The sequence below is a fragment of the Corvus cornix genome, chromosome 6 (genome assembly GCF_000738735.6).
Source record: "Corvus cornix cornix isolate S_Up_H32 chromosome 6, ASM73873v5, whole genome shotgun sequence".
In the NCBI taxonomy this organism is placed as follows: domain Eukaryota; kingdom Metazoa; phylum Chordata; class Aves; order Passeriformes; family Corvidae; genus Corvus; species Corvus cornix.
The window spans coordinates 6,161,784-6,178,435 of NC_046336.1; the positions used below are offsets into that span (position 1 = coordinate 6,161,784).

General features: G+C 39.3%; 1 long non-coding RNA gene across 1 annotated transcript in view; it reads right to left on the reverse strand.

Moving 5' to 3' along the window:
* Window positions 1-15,738, reverse strand: part of LOC104694924 — a 38,745-nt gene extending 23,007 nt beyond the window's left edge. Inside the window, exons 1-5 of the long non-coding RNA XR_002273225.2 lie at window positions 15,017-15,738; window positions 13,468-13,598; window positions 10,315-10,429; window positions 7,588-9,229; window positions 6,323-6,372 (exon numbers count right to left, since the gene is read on the reverse strand). This is a non-coding gene — a long non-coding RNA (uncharacterized LOC104694924). The remainder of the gene's footprint in view (window positions 1-6,322; window positions 6,373-7,587; window positions 9,230-10,314; window positions 10,430-13,467; window positions 13,599-15,016) is intronic.
* Between the last annotated feature and the right edge of the window lie 914 nt (window positions 15,739-16,652).

The following is a 16,652-nucleotide window of genomic DNA, read 5'->3' on the forward strand; positions in this document are numbered from 1 at the left end:
CCAACTTCTTGCTAAAGAAGCTGTCTGGGTGTATGCACGCTCATTGCTGCTAAAACCAATTATTTACTACATATGCTAATAATGTATATGTATTATTAGCAATACATCTGCTAATAATTCAGCCAGGGTAAAAATGTTAAAGGAAAAAAAAAAAGAGTAGTATTCTGTAGAATGCTGGTTTGATTTATCCAAGCAACTTGAATTTATACACCACAAGGAAGAAAATGTTTTCTTTTTTACATACAACAGCAGGTAATTTAAAAGCAAGAAATATAAACAGTGTCAAATCCCAAGCAATTATTTGAGATAAAAGTAAATTAAATGCCTGAATTATTTCTATATTATTTCTATATACATATATATGATCCAGCGTCATCGGGATTTTAAAAATGGCTGCACGAGAGCAAGGTCAAGCTCTGTAGCAACAATGATACTATAGACACTATTTAGATATAGAATTACCTAGTCTGATAACTTTTGGTTTTGCTCTCCCCTGTGAAATGCACTTCCAATCCTTTCTGCAGTGTCAGGTTACAAATGGCAAACTTAATCTGAAGAGAAACATTTATATATTTGATGTTAACTGCAATAACAGCTCTATTCAGTTAGAGCCCTTAAACCTTTTAATAAAGCAGATACTTGACGCAAAGTTTTTATTTTATTTTTATAATAGATGTATCCCCAAAAAGCCTGAAGTGATAAATCTGACTACAGAGTAATATTTCTCAGTATTTGCCACATAGTTTGTAGGTATTAGTGCTGCATAATAAATAGATGTTTAAAATATTTGTTCATAGAGGTCTTTCCTTGAACTTAAGCGTAAGTTATCTAAACAGTTGAAAAAAGATTTATAGTTATGAAGAGGCCTATATGTCAAGCAAAGTTTTATGATATGTTCCATAATAAATTAGCAATAAATGGATACAGGTGACTGTGGAATTTATGGCCTTTAATGTTTTAATGCTTCACTAAAGAAAAACCTATTATTAAGGTCCTAAAGGGTAATACAGGAATACCATCTACAAATTGTCAAATTAAATAGTTGTTGCCAGGTATTTGAAACAGTGGAACATTTTGGCTTGACCAGCAGTAGGGGTGGACAGCTAAGAAAGCAGGAGAAGACCAGATAATTTCTGAAATAAAACTGAAGATTACACCCTGCAAACCCTACACACTGAAAATGATGGGTCTGCTCCTAAACCATCTCGCATTTGAAAAACCTGTAATTATCCAAGTAATCTAAGTCTGCTTGAAGGGCGCCAAATCACTCATACAGGTAAGGGCTGAAGGAGTCATCCCAGTTTGATGGATGGCTAAAAGCCAGTGAGTGAAGCTTTGCTTGGCAGAGAACTTTTTGAACGTTTCTGTCCACATGAAAACTACTGGTTGAATTCAAGAAATAACACACTGTGGAAAAGGAATGTATTTCACTGTTCTAACACTGTGACCTCACGTAAAACTGGAAAGTGCCCTAAGACACAGATGCCAATTTGTTGCTGCAGAGGCTTGTGAACATCTTTTAAGTGATTAAACCCTCATCAAAAGATAAAAATATGGATAATACTGATGAGAATCCAACCAGAAAATAAACCAAACCTTTGTGCCAAAACAAGGATGGTATTTGATGAGGCAAAGGGAGAGAGATTTATCTTTCAAGGGAAATCATACCTGGCACTAAGGAGTTAAGATCCCAAAACGACTTGGTAGTGCTGCCTGCTCTCGGGAAACAGCCCCCCCCAGGGATGTAGTAGAGACCCAACCTTGTCCTCAAAATTGCTTTTTAAGATTAAGCATATCCAAGCCATTAGCAGGATGTCTGCACGTTAACACATCAGCACAAAGATAGGGCCAGGGGGAGGGGGAAAGAGTTATGCAAAAGTGCTCTGCGACTGCCATTGGGGCAGTTCATCCCTAAAAGGAAACACATGTTATACAATCCTCTGTCTAATAGGGTTGGACAGTAATTAAAAAATATCATCTATTTGGAGATCTGGGTCTTGAAACTACCAACTCGCACCATTAATCTTTTTGATGTACTGCGAAGATCTGCAGCAAAGGTCAGCGAGCAGGAGCTCTGCCATTTGTAGGGGGACGAGCTCCCTGATGGGACAGTGAACTGCAGAGCAGATAAAGCCATTACACCCCATTTCCAGTTAACTGTGGCTCAGAAAGGGACCTTAGGGTGACCATGGCCTGATCACATCCCCATCTGCTCTCATATCACTGGGCCATTGGTAAATCACCTTGAAAACTACCAGCAGCTCCTCAGAAATAAGATTCATGTGAGGCAACTGCACAAGGAAACTATTGAAATTGAATGGAAAGCAGGAAGAGGGCTCATTGCTCTCAGGGTGCCTTGATCTGCTCCTGAGAGATGGCAGAGCAAAACCTACTGTAAAATGAGGTGTCTAAACTTCAAGTTATACCAGGCCGACTGTGCCATAACAATTAAAGGAGCAAACCCAAAGCTGCACTCTGTTATCTCAGCATGAACACTGCTCTGCCCCATCGAATGGTTTGAGCAGTCCCATTTGCTCCAGCTGGGGAATCTTCTGCTCTAAAGCACCTTGATGTCCTCTACCAGTAAAACTAAATCACCAGAGTGGCTACTACCAGCAAAACCAGGCAGAGTTCGTGGTCAAGGGGAAATCTATCCATGACCAGAACAGGCACCAAATAACTGTTCCATAGTGGAGTGCAGTGTTTTAGCCAGCCTCTATCACTGTCTTGGAGGATGTGCCGGATTAAGCCCTGTTGTCATTCAAATAATCTCCAGCATGGCTCAGTAAAGAGAGAAGCTCTCCACTGCAGATAGGCATAATCATTAATTAACCCATTAGTGTTGCTCACTTCACAGCTCCTTTTCCTTCCCTGCTCTATTGTCGTGACACCACGAGATGTTTTTCCTTATTTTGACAGGATTAAGAATCTCTCTTTGGGGCTTTTTTTAGAGTTTGGGGTGTTTTTAAAAAAGAATTTGATGAACACCTGTGATTTCATCTGGAAGTTGTTTTTATCCCCATGCTGTGAAGAGCTAACTTCCAGATCACCCTCCCATCCATATGTCTATCAGATGTGTTCATCTTGTGCTGGGCTGGGCAGGGTGGTTGGGTTTTTTCCCACTATGAACTACGAGCTTATCTGACCCTTAACAACGACTGCTGCAGGTGAGTTGTAAAGCTATCTGCTGTTCAGATAAAAGTCAGATACTATCTACAGGTATGGCCTCTGTTTCCAGGAACCTTCTGCTGTGCTCTGTCCAGAGGGCCAGCAGTTACTGCTTCCCAGGGAAAGCCCCTTCATCCCCAGGCTGAAGCTACTGCAGAATCTAATATTATATAAACTCTCCATAGTTGCTGTTTCCTTGTGCTTTTATTTGCCATTCATCATTTGACCTAAAAATTCTGTATCACTGTAAGAGGCAGATTATTGAATAAAGATCCTGTGATTGTGTTTTTGAATGCTTTCTCCCTCAGGACAGAACAAACTGAGAAGATTGTGCGAGCAAAGGATTCATTTAGCTTGATAAGCGTCCCCAGATCTGGCTCTAGGGTGTAATATCACCTCTCTATTGTCTCTGTACCCATTTCCGCTCAGGAAATATGGGGAAGGACATCCTCTGATACATTTTTATTTCTCTTTGGACAGCAGAAGTTAGCAGACTTAGATCTTTCTATCCCTTTTAGGTTAACAGTGTCCTTTATGCCTGATTGCAGCAGCTGCGATGAAGAGCCCACATACAGAAATACTCTGGAAAGGTCAGTTCACAAGAACACTCAGCTTCTGGGGACAGGACAAATAAAACAACTCTTGTGCAAAGACAGTTGATATCTTCTAAATAAAAAGGTAACAAAAAAACACCGAGAGATATGCTGGTTCAAGCCAACATTTATTTAATTTATATATTTAGCTGGCATATTTGTGCAAATGAGAGAAAAAACTGCACTACTACTTCACCACAGGTAAGGTTCTTCATTATAACAACAAGCTTCTAAAAAATGATTTTCAGGCTTTTCTGCCTCTATCTACTATTGCAACATGACAAATTATTAAAAATATTATACAGATATGTTTCTTGAGATTTCCAGTGTATGGATATTTTAATGGCATCTACAGCAGTGTTCAAATGAGGATAAAGAAATAAAATTTATGGATTTCAGACGCTTCTTCATTTAAAGCAGACAGAAAAAATGAGGAAGTGGGGAAGTGATAGGTGTAATGAACCACAATTGCTTTGCATCTGGGATTTTCAAACATGTTTAAACCATTGGAATCTCTTCATGCATTCAGACACATTTCAAAGAGCTTTGAAGAGTCTTCCTTCATACAAATGTTGTGCATTGGGAATGGGTGTGAACCAAAGCCCTACTCTGGATATTCTTCTTCCAGTCTGTGGCTCTGCATCCCCACTTGAATTTTGCAGCTGAGGTCACTCCCTGTTATGTCCAGGACTGAATATTCTTGTAACCCTTGCAAGGCACCATTTCAAGTACTAAAATTATATCAGTGACCTCTGAGAGCTACAGCTGGGGAAGAAAGGATGCCAACCTCCAGCTGCAGCTTTCAGGCTGGTTCTTGGAGACTGGGCTGCAGGGGCAGGTGATGTTTCCAGCAACTCCCAGTGGAAACTGCAGAGTTGTTTGTCACATTCTGCAAAATAGGATGGCTCTTGGCTTGAGAAGTCTGTACTGAGCCAAAACCCAGCAAAAAACCACCTCAGTAAAAATGCAGGAGGTGTGTAGCTTTCATGGCCAGGTTGCTGCAGCAACTGCAACCAGAGGGAAAGGGTAGCACTGTCTGTTCTAGACACAAAGGTAAAAGGAGCCGGATGAAAGCAGGTCTTCTGTCAGAGGGAATGGAGAGGGTGATGGAAGGAGCACCAGACAGAACCATGTCCAAGTAGAGGTGAAGAAATTCAGATGGAGATTTTTCTTCTAGGGATGAGACAGGACGATACAAAGTCAGAAACAGTGAGAAGAGGTTAAGCCTACTGGAAGAATGGGGTTGCTGTTAGCAAGATGAGATCAGTGCTTGAAAGAGCTGCTGTAAGAGATGGTTGAAAAAGAAATAAAATATAAAAGGTGTGTGCCAGTTAATATGAGTTTAGACATTTCAGGAGTTGCTGTAGAGTCTGTATGGAACAAAACAAAACAAAACAAAAGGCCACAGTTTTCGAAAAAAAGAAACCAAGAGAGACAAGTGAATGAATCAACGTCAATCTGTGAAGGTCCTGATACCTTCCACATGCTCAGAAGGGGCCTCCTATAAAAAAGTAGACTGTCTTCTGATGTTGAAATAGAAATACAAAAGAAAAGCACCAGTAGCTGTGACTGAATATCCAAAAAATGTAAAGGTCCATTCGCACATACACCTTCAATATAAAGCAATAGTCTAAGACACCTGGGTACCTGTCTGATTTCCTGGGTTAATTAATTTATAGTCTATTGTTTCACGTTAAATATTTCCATAATAATCAAGTGTGACATTTGGGGTTTTTTTCTTCCCAAAGGCATGCAGCAAGTCGAGTTTTATATCCAAATATGTATGTCTCATTTGATATTGGCTTAATGGCTACTTTCCCAAACACAATCATGCCTGGCTCAACAGCATTTCAGCATTTTTACTGTGATTTATGTAATAGCCAAGTTCAGGAACACTTTTTCTTTTCTTTTTTCTTTCCCTGACAGTATCTTCTTGTCCTTTTTTTTCTTCTTAATTTCAACTCAAGAGGGTCTCAGGGAAAAAAAAAAAGAAAAGGAAGTTATGCTAATGAAATTCGGTTTCCCTTTTAAAGATACAAGGATAATCTTTTGCTAACATGCTTATTGCAAATTCAGGCAGGCAGGATCAAAATTATTCTAACCTTCAATAAAAAAATTAGTATGTAAAAATCTCTAAATCACAGCAGAGCACACCACACCTTGAAATCAATAACCTAATTCATGTATAAAGCTGAAATTCCACCACTAAAGATGCTGTGTGGTGAATCTAGCACAAGCTTTTGTCTGTAAATTCATTTTACCAAACATCCCCACCTGGGGACTGGGAGAATGAAGCAATAGCAGAAAGTCACCTCTCCAGGAACCAACCTGACTGCAACTTGCCTGGTGTTGAATGTCTGGTTCTGGTTTTACTCCTGTAAGACCGAAGTTAAACTATATATTCTTGCCCTCTGTCATCTGACAGAGGAATGTGCTCAGCCCCCTAACATTTGCACTGCCTGTCTTGCTGCCATCATTAAGAGAACCTCCTGCCTTGTAAAAATGTAACTACACGTGTTTCATAAAAATCGATATAAAAATAACAACACCGGGTTACTTACATCTTTCTGGAACAATTGAACACTGAAACAAGCATCTCTGGTTCTTCCTCCTGCAAATGGATCAAATTACATTTCACTAGGTAATAAAGTGTGGTACAATAGCCTGCCCAATCTGTTTTCATCTTGTCTGGTACAAAGTTTCAGATCTACTCACTCATTATTCAACGTAATGGGCTGGGTTTGGCATATATTGAATGTTAGCGCTCTCCCTGGAAGCTGCAGAGGTTAACTGCTCCTAAAAGTCTCTTTCCTTCCTTTCTGGGAATGTTTTCCCCATGAAAACTTGAAACAACAGAACTAAATGTCATAATATCCTACAGTGAAGGTGCTGGAGACCACAGCGATGAAATAATGGTAGCAATTATTTTTGTCCTAATCCTCGGTCACCCCAATGGAACCTGGTCCATACCTGGAAATATTTTGAAATGCATCAGGGAAGTAATCTGCTCTTGCCAAAATGCTTGCAGAACTGAAGGTCCCCATTATCAAGCATTATTATCATTCTTTATTCACTTTATTGGTAGTGTTTGCGTGATTGTGGCTCTCCATGAGAAAAAAAATGCTGTCAGAGGCTGAACTGGAGATGTTACACCCTTCGTTCAATTATCATTTCAGAGGAGGAAAAAGAACCTTTCTAAATACAAATGACTTAATTTAACGTTAACTATGAGCTAAATAATGGTCATTGTAGTCCTGTAAGTGGTCCTGCTGCAGGAAGTTAAAAACAAAGTTACTTCTAAAAACAGAAGCTTGAAAAACCTATGTATATAATTTCCAGGCTCCGCAGCAAGGAATTACACAAATTGGTAATCAGGCACCAAAATGAATATACTGTTGATACAGTTGAAATGTTTTCTTTGCACTCCTCTCGTGCTATAATATTTTTCTAGTCCCTGCACTCAAAGTAGATACATCACATTTTGATGTAGTTGGGCTCTTTTCAAGGTGTGAAATTGGTAAGTACCAACACCAAAGGAAAAAAATTCTTTTAATACTGCACTGTGCCACTTGAAGCTGCATTACCCTTTGGCTTCGAGCCAGCAAACTCCAGTGAGAACGATTTTATAGCACATGACTATAATAAAAGATATTTAAACATGGCCTAACAATGGATTAAACTAGTAAGACATAGTTTGTGTTAGATCCCAAGGATGAATATCAAAAATAGAGGCAATAGTTTTGAAACAACAGCCAGCAGTGAAAAGTTTACTTCTAATATAAACCAGACAGTCCCCAAAATAATTTGTGGTTTATTTAATTCTTACCGTTCATCTTGTGTTCTTTTGAGTAAGCTAAAGTAAGACACCCGCGTAAAAGCACCAGCTGGTTTAGATTTTGATTCTGGATCTCTAGTGAGCTGAAAAACTCTAATCTGCATCTGCAAGGGTGGGGAATCATTTTTGTAAACAAGAAAAAAAAAAAGGATTTGCTGCAGGGGGAAGGGCATCTTGGAAGAAGGTGCATTTTGGGAGAAGAGAGAAAAAACAACCTCGTTAATATATTATAATAAATTACTGTTTTGTCATTATCTGGTTATATTTGCACAAACATCAATTGCATGTGAGCCCTGAAAAAAGAATATTTCATTGCCTTTAATACGCACTGCAGTGTGCACCCATACAAAATCATTACTGTAACAAAACCAGCTGCGTGTAATAGAAAGCAAATGATTTACAATGTTACTATAAGAAACTACTTTATTTCATATTATCATAAAAAGAACAGCACTGAAAATTTGCATGACAAACACAAGAATCCAGGAAATTCCAAATCTAATTCATTTTTAGGTTTTAATAGGTATTAACTTACGGAGGTGAATTGTTAAGAACATTTCTTGCAGAATATTTCCAGAGAGTTTAGCTGCAATATTGGAACTTATATGTAGTGAAATGTGAACTAGTCCAGCAGATGAAGAAAATGCATAAGCTTTAAATTCACTGCTGGACCTAAAAAAAACATATTTATTTTTATCACCCTGCTGTGGCTGGAGGTTTGGGTCTATCAAGGATCTCTCAAGTCAATGGGTCTTCAGTGCTCTGAACAAAGACTGCTGGATTAGATGCTGTTCTAAAATTTCAGTTCTGTTACCAACCTGCACAGTGACTGTTTTCGACTGTTGTGAAATTTTAACAAACGAACATGAGCAGTTTCAAGCCCACATTCTGCCTGGTTGTATGGAGTGGTTGGGATACTCTGCTGATTTAGCAGATTATGAAGGATCAAATCCCAACTCTGTCTCACACCAGTCATGAAACAAGTTCCTGTTGTGTCGTGGAAGGGAAGCCTATTGTATTCAGCTATGGAAGGAGATAACAGCTGTTACCAAAAAGGTGGCAGGCATGTAAAACAAAAACTGAAGTCTTGAACAAATGAAGCTTTATAAGACCCAGGCAGAACTCAAACAAATGTTCAATGAAAGTCACTTTTATGGCTTTACTTTGGTTTATCGCAAGGCAGTAATAAATGTGTCTCATTAAAAGCCAGTAAAAGAACACTACCTACACCACCAATTGTTGTAACTGCAGATATAGCAGATCTGGAATAGTTACCTAAAGACCCTCATTTCCTAGCATTTAATGCTTCCCTGTCCATATAAACTAGCTTTCTATGGATTTAAAGACTGTTGGATGCTAAAAGCAGCAGCTGTTGCTGGGAAAACGACACTTTCAAAGCCCTGTTGCTTTCTCAAGGTGAAGTTAGAGGAAGGTTGAATGAACAAGGAACGCTCCTTGGTGAAAAAAAACTGCCAGAGGAGAACATGCCAACAGAAAAACAAGCAATTCCCCCATCCTGGCTGGAGTGTAAGTGTTTTGCCTCAGCTTTATTGCTCAGCGGGTCAAATTCATTCCTGGTGAAATGGCAGTTCCCATGGTGAAGCCGCAGGAAAATTCTGAAACATTCTGGCACCTGTCAAGAAATGGGGATGTGAAAGTGGGGGGAGGAACTGGCATGTAGAAGCTGGGATTAAGGGTGGGAGCCACCACATAAAAGGTTATTCTTGTTCTAGTTGTTAGAACTTTTTTACTGCGCAGAATTTACATACATGCTTATTAAGTGGTTTAAAAAAAAAGCCTGACAGATATTAAACAGCATGACACACTCTTTATGCTGCTGCCATACAGATGTGTCCAAAGCATAAACAGACTTACAGTCAGCACTTGATTGCTCTATGGGAGAGTATCTCTGCAGTAAATGTCTCCAAACTTTTCAGGACAATTAACTTGAGAATTGGAACCTCTTTTTTTTTCCCCTGCAGATTTGATCCATTGCTTGATCTCTCACTGCTTTCCAATTATGCAGGGAAAATATATAGCAAGTGTTTTAATACCCTAGATTGAATTTCCTAAACCTAAGCTAGCAGCAGAATTACTGGGCCAGGGATTCTGGCACAAGAAGTACAGCTGTGTGTGAGCTGGTGGGAAAACTACTGGAATATCATGACTAGTCTTGGTGTTCACACTTCAAAGAAGCCATGGAAAATTGAAAATAGATCAGAAAAGAATGATTTCAAGATCTGGAATATCTGCCTTGTAGGGATAGATGTTTGCAGCCTAATCTGTTTACTTTATCGAAACAAAGGTTAAGAGACTTGATTGATATATTAATACCTACATGTGGAGAAAATTTGCAATGGCTCCATAATTTAAAATATAAAAATGAATCAAGACCTAGAAGCTGGAAATGGTCAAGTTCTGATTACAGATAAAACAGGATTATTAAGAGTGAAGTTAATTAGTCATCAGGAAAACTTCTACAAAAGGAATGTGGGTTCTTCACCCCAGAAGCTTTTCAGTCAGGACTGGATGGCCCTTTGACTAAGGAGAGATGGGAAGTGGGTTGGGTGCAGGTTTCCCAGGTGAGGCATTCTGGCCAGGGCAAAAGTGTTAACCATGATGGTCCCTGTGACCAAGGAGAGCTGGGGCAGGTCAGTCTTCTTCAGCTGAACTAACTGGCAAAGCCAACATGAGTATATGAACCAAGGTAAAACCTACCTGAAGAGTTCCCTCTTCACAGCAACGCTGATGCTCTGGGAAGCCTTGTCATCTGTGCTTGGCTTGGTGAGCAGCCCCCTCTTTCCTTCCTGATTCCCTCCATGGCTGTGCTTTCCTGCAGAAAACATAAAAATGGAGCGAGGTAATCTGCTTTGTCCGATTCCACTGATACCATGCACAGACCAACTGCTCTAATCTTTCTTTTACCTCTTTGCCTGTTTTTTTCTCACGCATAAAATTTCAGGCTTGCCATTGGATAAAAAAAAGTCTTCTTTGGGAACATATGCTAGATACTTAAATGTCGAAGTGAATCTCTGTTTCTACAATTTAAGTAATTCCAGGGATGACCCTGAGAAGTCATATCTTGGCTGGGATGATATTTAAGTTAGTATTTACAACTGCCTGTGAGTTTTGCTGAGTAGAGGTTATTTGCACAGTAATATTAGTCTTGTGCCTCTTTACTCAGCACTCTCCAGCCATTACCATGCTGCTCAAACTCAGCAGTGGTGCAATTATCAGCTTCTGTGACCTCTTGATACTGTCACTAGCAATGGAAGGACCCAGGTAGTTGCAGGATGCTGCACAAAAGACCCTTAGATAAATAAACAGCAAGAATATCTGATTGCCAAAGTGAAGCATTTAATAACATAGGCTTTTCTATCACTGGAAATGAAGGCAGACATGCTGTTACAGTAATATGGGGAAAGAAAAAATGAGATTGAGCAGCAGCAAAGAAACAAAGGAGAAGCTGAAGGAAAACAAAATATGGAGATAATTTAAAATCACTTATGAGACCTGTGCTTGCTAATGCATTTTTTCAAATGATTATGACTTACAGAAAATGCATTCAGACATCTTCTTCTCATTAGAAACACTGAGTTGAAAAAGATATAACCAGTATCCCAGTGTGTTCCCCTAACATGAGCTTTTGAACCACAGCTACGAAGTTGTATCCAACATTGGTATGCCTTAATATCGTATGTTGCTGGATGATGAGACATCTGTGTTCTTATATGGACAATCACATGTACCCCAGCATCAGCAAGAGTGTTCCTAGAGAACAATTTCTGATGTGTTAGCAGGGTTTCTATCTTTCTAGTGACATGAGTATGGTCCATCTTTGATTTCATAATTTTCTAGCTGATGGGAATTTCAAAAGAGCTGCTGTAGAAAGCTTTTACTGTTCACTGCTTTTTCACAGTCAGCTAGGCAATGCTGTCAAACATCAATGTAAAATGAGGATGCACTATTGGTTTAAACCATGAAGATGCAGTGAAAACTCTGAGGCAATGACAAATCACTTTTGCTAAAGTACCATTTAAAGTGGTGGTGAACAGGCTCAGAGGGTGATGTCTACATCCTAATACAGTTAGTGGTGACTTTTAACCAGAAAGAGCTCTGGTTGCAAACTTTTGGAAGCAAAGACAAAGGAATATGAAGAACAAAGAAACAACAGATTTTAACACCAGGCAACTGTTCTCATTTTTATTTACTCAGACTCCAAAACCAAGTAATCCTGCCTGTATCACTTTGTTTTCATGTGCAGGTACACTTTGTGAGCACAGTTCTAAAGAGCGAGTGGACAAAGTGACAGAAGAGCCTTGGTAGATTTCTAGTGTAGGGGAAAAGCCTTCAGAGCTGCAAATAATCAGAGACTAAACTGCTCTCCAGCACACTGGAGAAAATTCAAAGTAATTACCCCACTGACTTCAGTGTAGTGATCCTAGATTTATATTACTGTAAATGACAGCAAAAATTGGACCCAATATAGAAATAATTTATCTAAGGCCCTAAGTATAGTTAGTTGCACAATTCAATCTGTAAATAATGCCTCTAATGCACATATGGCTAATTTACATCCAGACTATGAGAACATATCCAGTGCTGATTTCCAGGATGCTTGAAGCACTAGGCAGTGCCAAAATAAATCTGCAGTATTCCCATAGCCCTCACAATCCTTCCAACTTCTGGGGCTGGGAAGAAGATGCACTACACATATTTTGGAAAAGTGAAATTCTATCTGCTATATACCAGTTATTGGATAATTCTTACCAAAAGGGCATAGAAGGCTGTTAAGCAGCACTCCATGTCTACTTGCAAGAGCTCTGCAAGCTCTCTCCTCACAAGAAGTTGTTTTTATCTAATTTGTCTCTTACTGCGAGCAGAATTCTAGGAGCAGCTTGAGTTTTCTAAGAATAAACCACACTTGAAAGAAAGGAGGGTTTTAAGTAACACTGGAGAAGAGTGCTTGGAGTACATACATTTAACACACATAAAACTTAACTACAGCAATTTGAGTTAGATTCCTTCTCTAATCACATATTTATGTTAAGACCTTGCTGAATCCAAATTGAAATTGATATTGGTAGGAGGAAAGATGGTATAAAAATCTGAATTATTCACCAGCTCGGCAAGAGAAAAAAAATTCTGCCAAAATACCAAGTATTGTTCTGGGCTTTATCTGAGCACTGCAATGTGGGGTGTGAAGAGTTAGAAAATCCATGTCTTGCTGTACCTTGGACTTGAAAGGAGACATGTTAAGTCTAAGTGTAACAAACACATCAACCCTCCTTCCTTCCTTCTTTCCTTAAATATTTTATGTTAACTTATTTAACTTTTTGTTTGGTTGGTTGGGGTGTGGGGTTTTTTGTATCACCAGGGAAGAAGAATTCTCCTGTTATGAACACGCAGGAAGTGTTGAGAACCTGCAGTTAAATGCAGATTAATCACGGCGGCCTCAGTGCTGCAGGTGGATTCCATTAGACCCTTCAACAACAGAAGAGACACAGGATAGTCCTCTGGTAGAAGAAAATCCCTGGGAAGAGATTTTGGGGGCAGCTAAGCCTGGGAAAAAGCCTTAGGAATGAGCAGGAAGTTTAAGTGTGTTGTTTTACTTAAGACCAAACTTCAATGAAGACTCATTTATGCACTCATTTAAAGGAGTACACCATGGTTGAAGGTGGGTAGGTGTTTTACCCACTTGCTGTGACTGCTAACTTGGTGCACAAACAAATGATATAACAATATAATCTTCTTACAAATAATTGCATTCAGTCTGTCCTCATGGCAGCCTAATGATGTTGAATGTGTAGGTCCTATAAAGCCCTTTGAGGTCCTAGAGAGGGAAAACAATTAGAGAAGTTCAGAGCTTACCTTACAAAGAACTCTTTTTAGAACATAATTTTCTTGTATTTGCCAAGATTCTCCTTAAGGGAGTTGATAACTGGAGAATTTGTGAGGTAATGGTCTCTGAGATCCTTGGAGACCTATAAAGAATAAATGACCTAGAAAATAAATGCAGGAGTTATTTAAACAGAGGAAAAATACTTCTGAAGAAGCCTCATACTCAAACAATTATAAAAATCTTTTTTTTTCTCGTCCTGGTTCATTAAGAAACCTGAAAGGTCATAATTTTGAAGTTGTTTATTTCTATTGTTAATGTCTCTTAGGTTCTGTCAAGCACAAAAAAATATTATTCTCTGCAAAGATGACAAAATTATCCTTGACTCTCCCTGTATTACTTATGTCAATTTCCAATGCATAAAAGTTCTTTAAGATGTGCAATCATTGGACACGTACCGAAAACAAGAAAAAAAATGTTTACATTTAAGTCTAAAAATGGATGCCATGTAGCCGATTTCCACTTCTAATGTAACTCTTCAATGCGAGCCTCAGTCTGTGTTTCTGTGATTTTTGAACAGATAATTCTGCAATGGTCAACCTGGAGGTTTCCGTGAAGTTTTAGGAAAGCCAAGGGCAAATCTGAATTTAGCCTGCAGAGGTTAGTTTTAAAAGAGTTTCATGTCACTGGTGCTGTCACCTGTGGGGGTATTGCTGAAGACAGTCTGAATTCTACCAGGTGTAGGGCAGGGTGTATCCCAGGGCTATGGTGGGTTGGAAGTGCTGAAGGAGCTTGCATGACAGAGAGGCTTTGACAGAAGAGCACAATAGTTTGTGCAGAAGTTGCTGAGAACTAGGTGTTTTCATGTTTTTAAAAGGCTGAATTGAAATCTAACCCAGACAGCTGACTAACATCTTGAGACACAGGCAGTTTGGGTCAAATCTGGGTGACTGGCAAGTTTAATTATAGTATTTGATGACTGTTTTACAGCATTTAAGCCTCTTTGAACTTCACAATGGATGAGAGCGTTGAAAGGCTGTGGAACATGTTCAGCTAAAAATGAACAAAAAAAATGATGGTTCCAACACTCTCAGTGGTACCTGGCATTTATTTGAAGTCTGATATTGCACACAGTACTTCCATATCTGTGACTGCAGGTTTCCGGTTGAAAAGTACTGGATTTCTATCAGAACAATGGACAATTCTATGGCACTTGCCTGATTTCAAGTCCCCACTCCCCTCTTCAGAGACACATTTCCTTTGCTGTTTCTTGTATGATCCCGTTCCTTGCAGTAACGCAAGAAAGACAGGTGAAGAGTGAAGCAGGGCAGAAACACAAATTGCATCCCAAGCAGATAAACCCACAGCTGGCTAGAGAGAATAACAGCACAGAAGAAATGACAGTGGCAGTACCTGAGAGCTCAGGACCACTGAGGTGTGTGTAGGGTTTTCAAAAGCTTCCAGAGAAAATTCAGCCCTAGTATTGAGGCCAAAGGTCTCCTCCTTCTGAGGAGATGTTCCATAAGAGTGAATGTGAAAGGTAAAAGAAAGCATGCACACCAGGAGAGTGGCCTAACTTACCCAGCCTCAGCGAACCTTGAAAATTCCGGGTTGCAAAATTTGGGGCCAGAACAGAAATTTCATGAATATTCTTCTAGCATTTAATAATTACATCAAAATACTTCCAGCATAATGAATCCTTCTCAAACCAAGAGAGTAGACAATACCAGTGGCTTGAGAAAAATCTTCCAGTTCACAGCAGCGGGTTTGAGCGCAGCTATTTGATTTCTGCAGTCAATTAATTCCAGTGAATTCCTGAAGAAGTCACTAATTGAAAAAATAACGACAGCTAAGATAAAGCTAACAGGCAACAAAGTGTCTCAAAAATTGCACAGCCTTTCCAGAAAACAGTCTGGACAGTTGCAACAGCTACTGAAAGTTAGTCAGCAAGGCAGAAAGCAGAAGCTTGTCACATGTCGAGACACAACCAGCCTGCTCCTCACAGCAATGTAAGGTTCAAAGCAAACACATTGCCCGCGATCTGCCAACTAAGAATTATTCAGCAAATAATTTCAAGGAGGAGATAGCATTTTCATTAAAAAATAACAAAATGTTTCCTACTTCATAAATGGAAATCAGGGAGAAATTAAATCACCAAATTACCTCCTACAGTTTACCAGTGTACACACAACTGCTCTGATCCTCTTTAGCAAGTATGCGACTGGAAATGAGAAGCAGAACATGGAATTGTCTCAGCAGCACAGGCAAAAAGATTTTCTTGCATTTTCTTTTGAAAGGGCAGCCAAAATATCAAGGCTCATGTTCAATCAGATGTACTGTAGGCTCAGGAGGGAGAATTGAGAGGGAATTACAAGTTACTGAAATTAAAAAAAATCCACTATAATTCTTGGAGTTCCCTCTTTAAAAAAAAAAAAAAAAAGTGTTGATCTTCTGGGTCAGAAATGACTAGAAGAATGTGTAGCAGAGGCACACATGAGATTTAAGGTTCTGTATTAAATATACCATAGATATCCACTGTTGTTCTGTGATAAACAATTTTTTTTTAAACTCACTCTCATCACTGTCTACAAGGAGATGGGGTGTTGGACTAGCCACCAGGAACACAGGACAGCTATTGCAAATCAGAAATGCAGAAACAATTTTCTGAGGCCACATACTCCAGCTTTGATGGCTTTTTCTTCATCAGCAAGAATTCTGGGCTTGCTTTTCTCAGCTTTCTCCAGTGCTACACAGGTAGTGACAGAACAGGGAAAAGGGACAAGGCAGGGAACAGCACAGGAACTACCAACCATCCACAGGGAAAAAACTTTTTACCACAGTGTAGCATACAAGAGAGCTACATTTGAGTGCAAGCTCCAAATATAATGTTTTGAGCTCAAAATCCTCTAAAAGAAACTAAGGACTAGAAAATTCATGATGAGACATCCACAGAGTGAGTGGACTTGGACAGAAAACATGACACAGCAGTAACAGTGAGTTTAAAAGATTATTATTACAGAACAACAGTGGATATCTATCTATGGTGCACTGAAGGAATGGTAGAGTCCTGTAACCAAAATGGTGCATAGGAAATAAAATGGATTTTCTAATGTAATAGTCACTAAATCATGGACAGCGATGAGCAAAACCTACACTGCATACAGGCACTGAGCAGTCGTGGTGGCTTAGTGAATGAAAATCTGAGTCATTTCTGGAT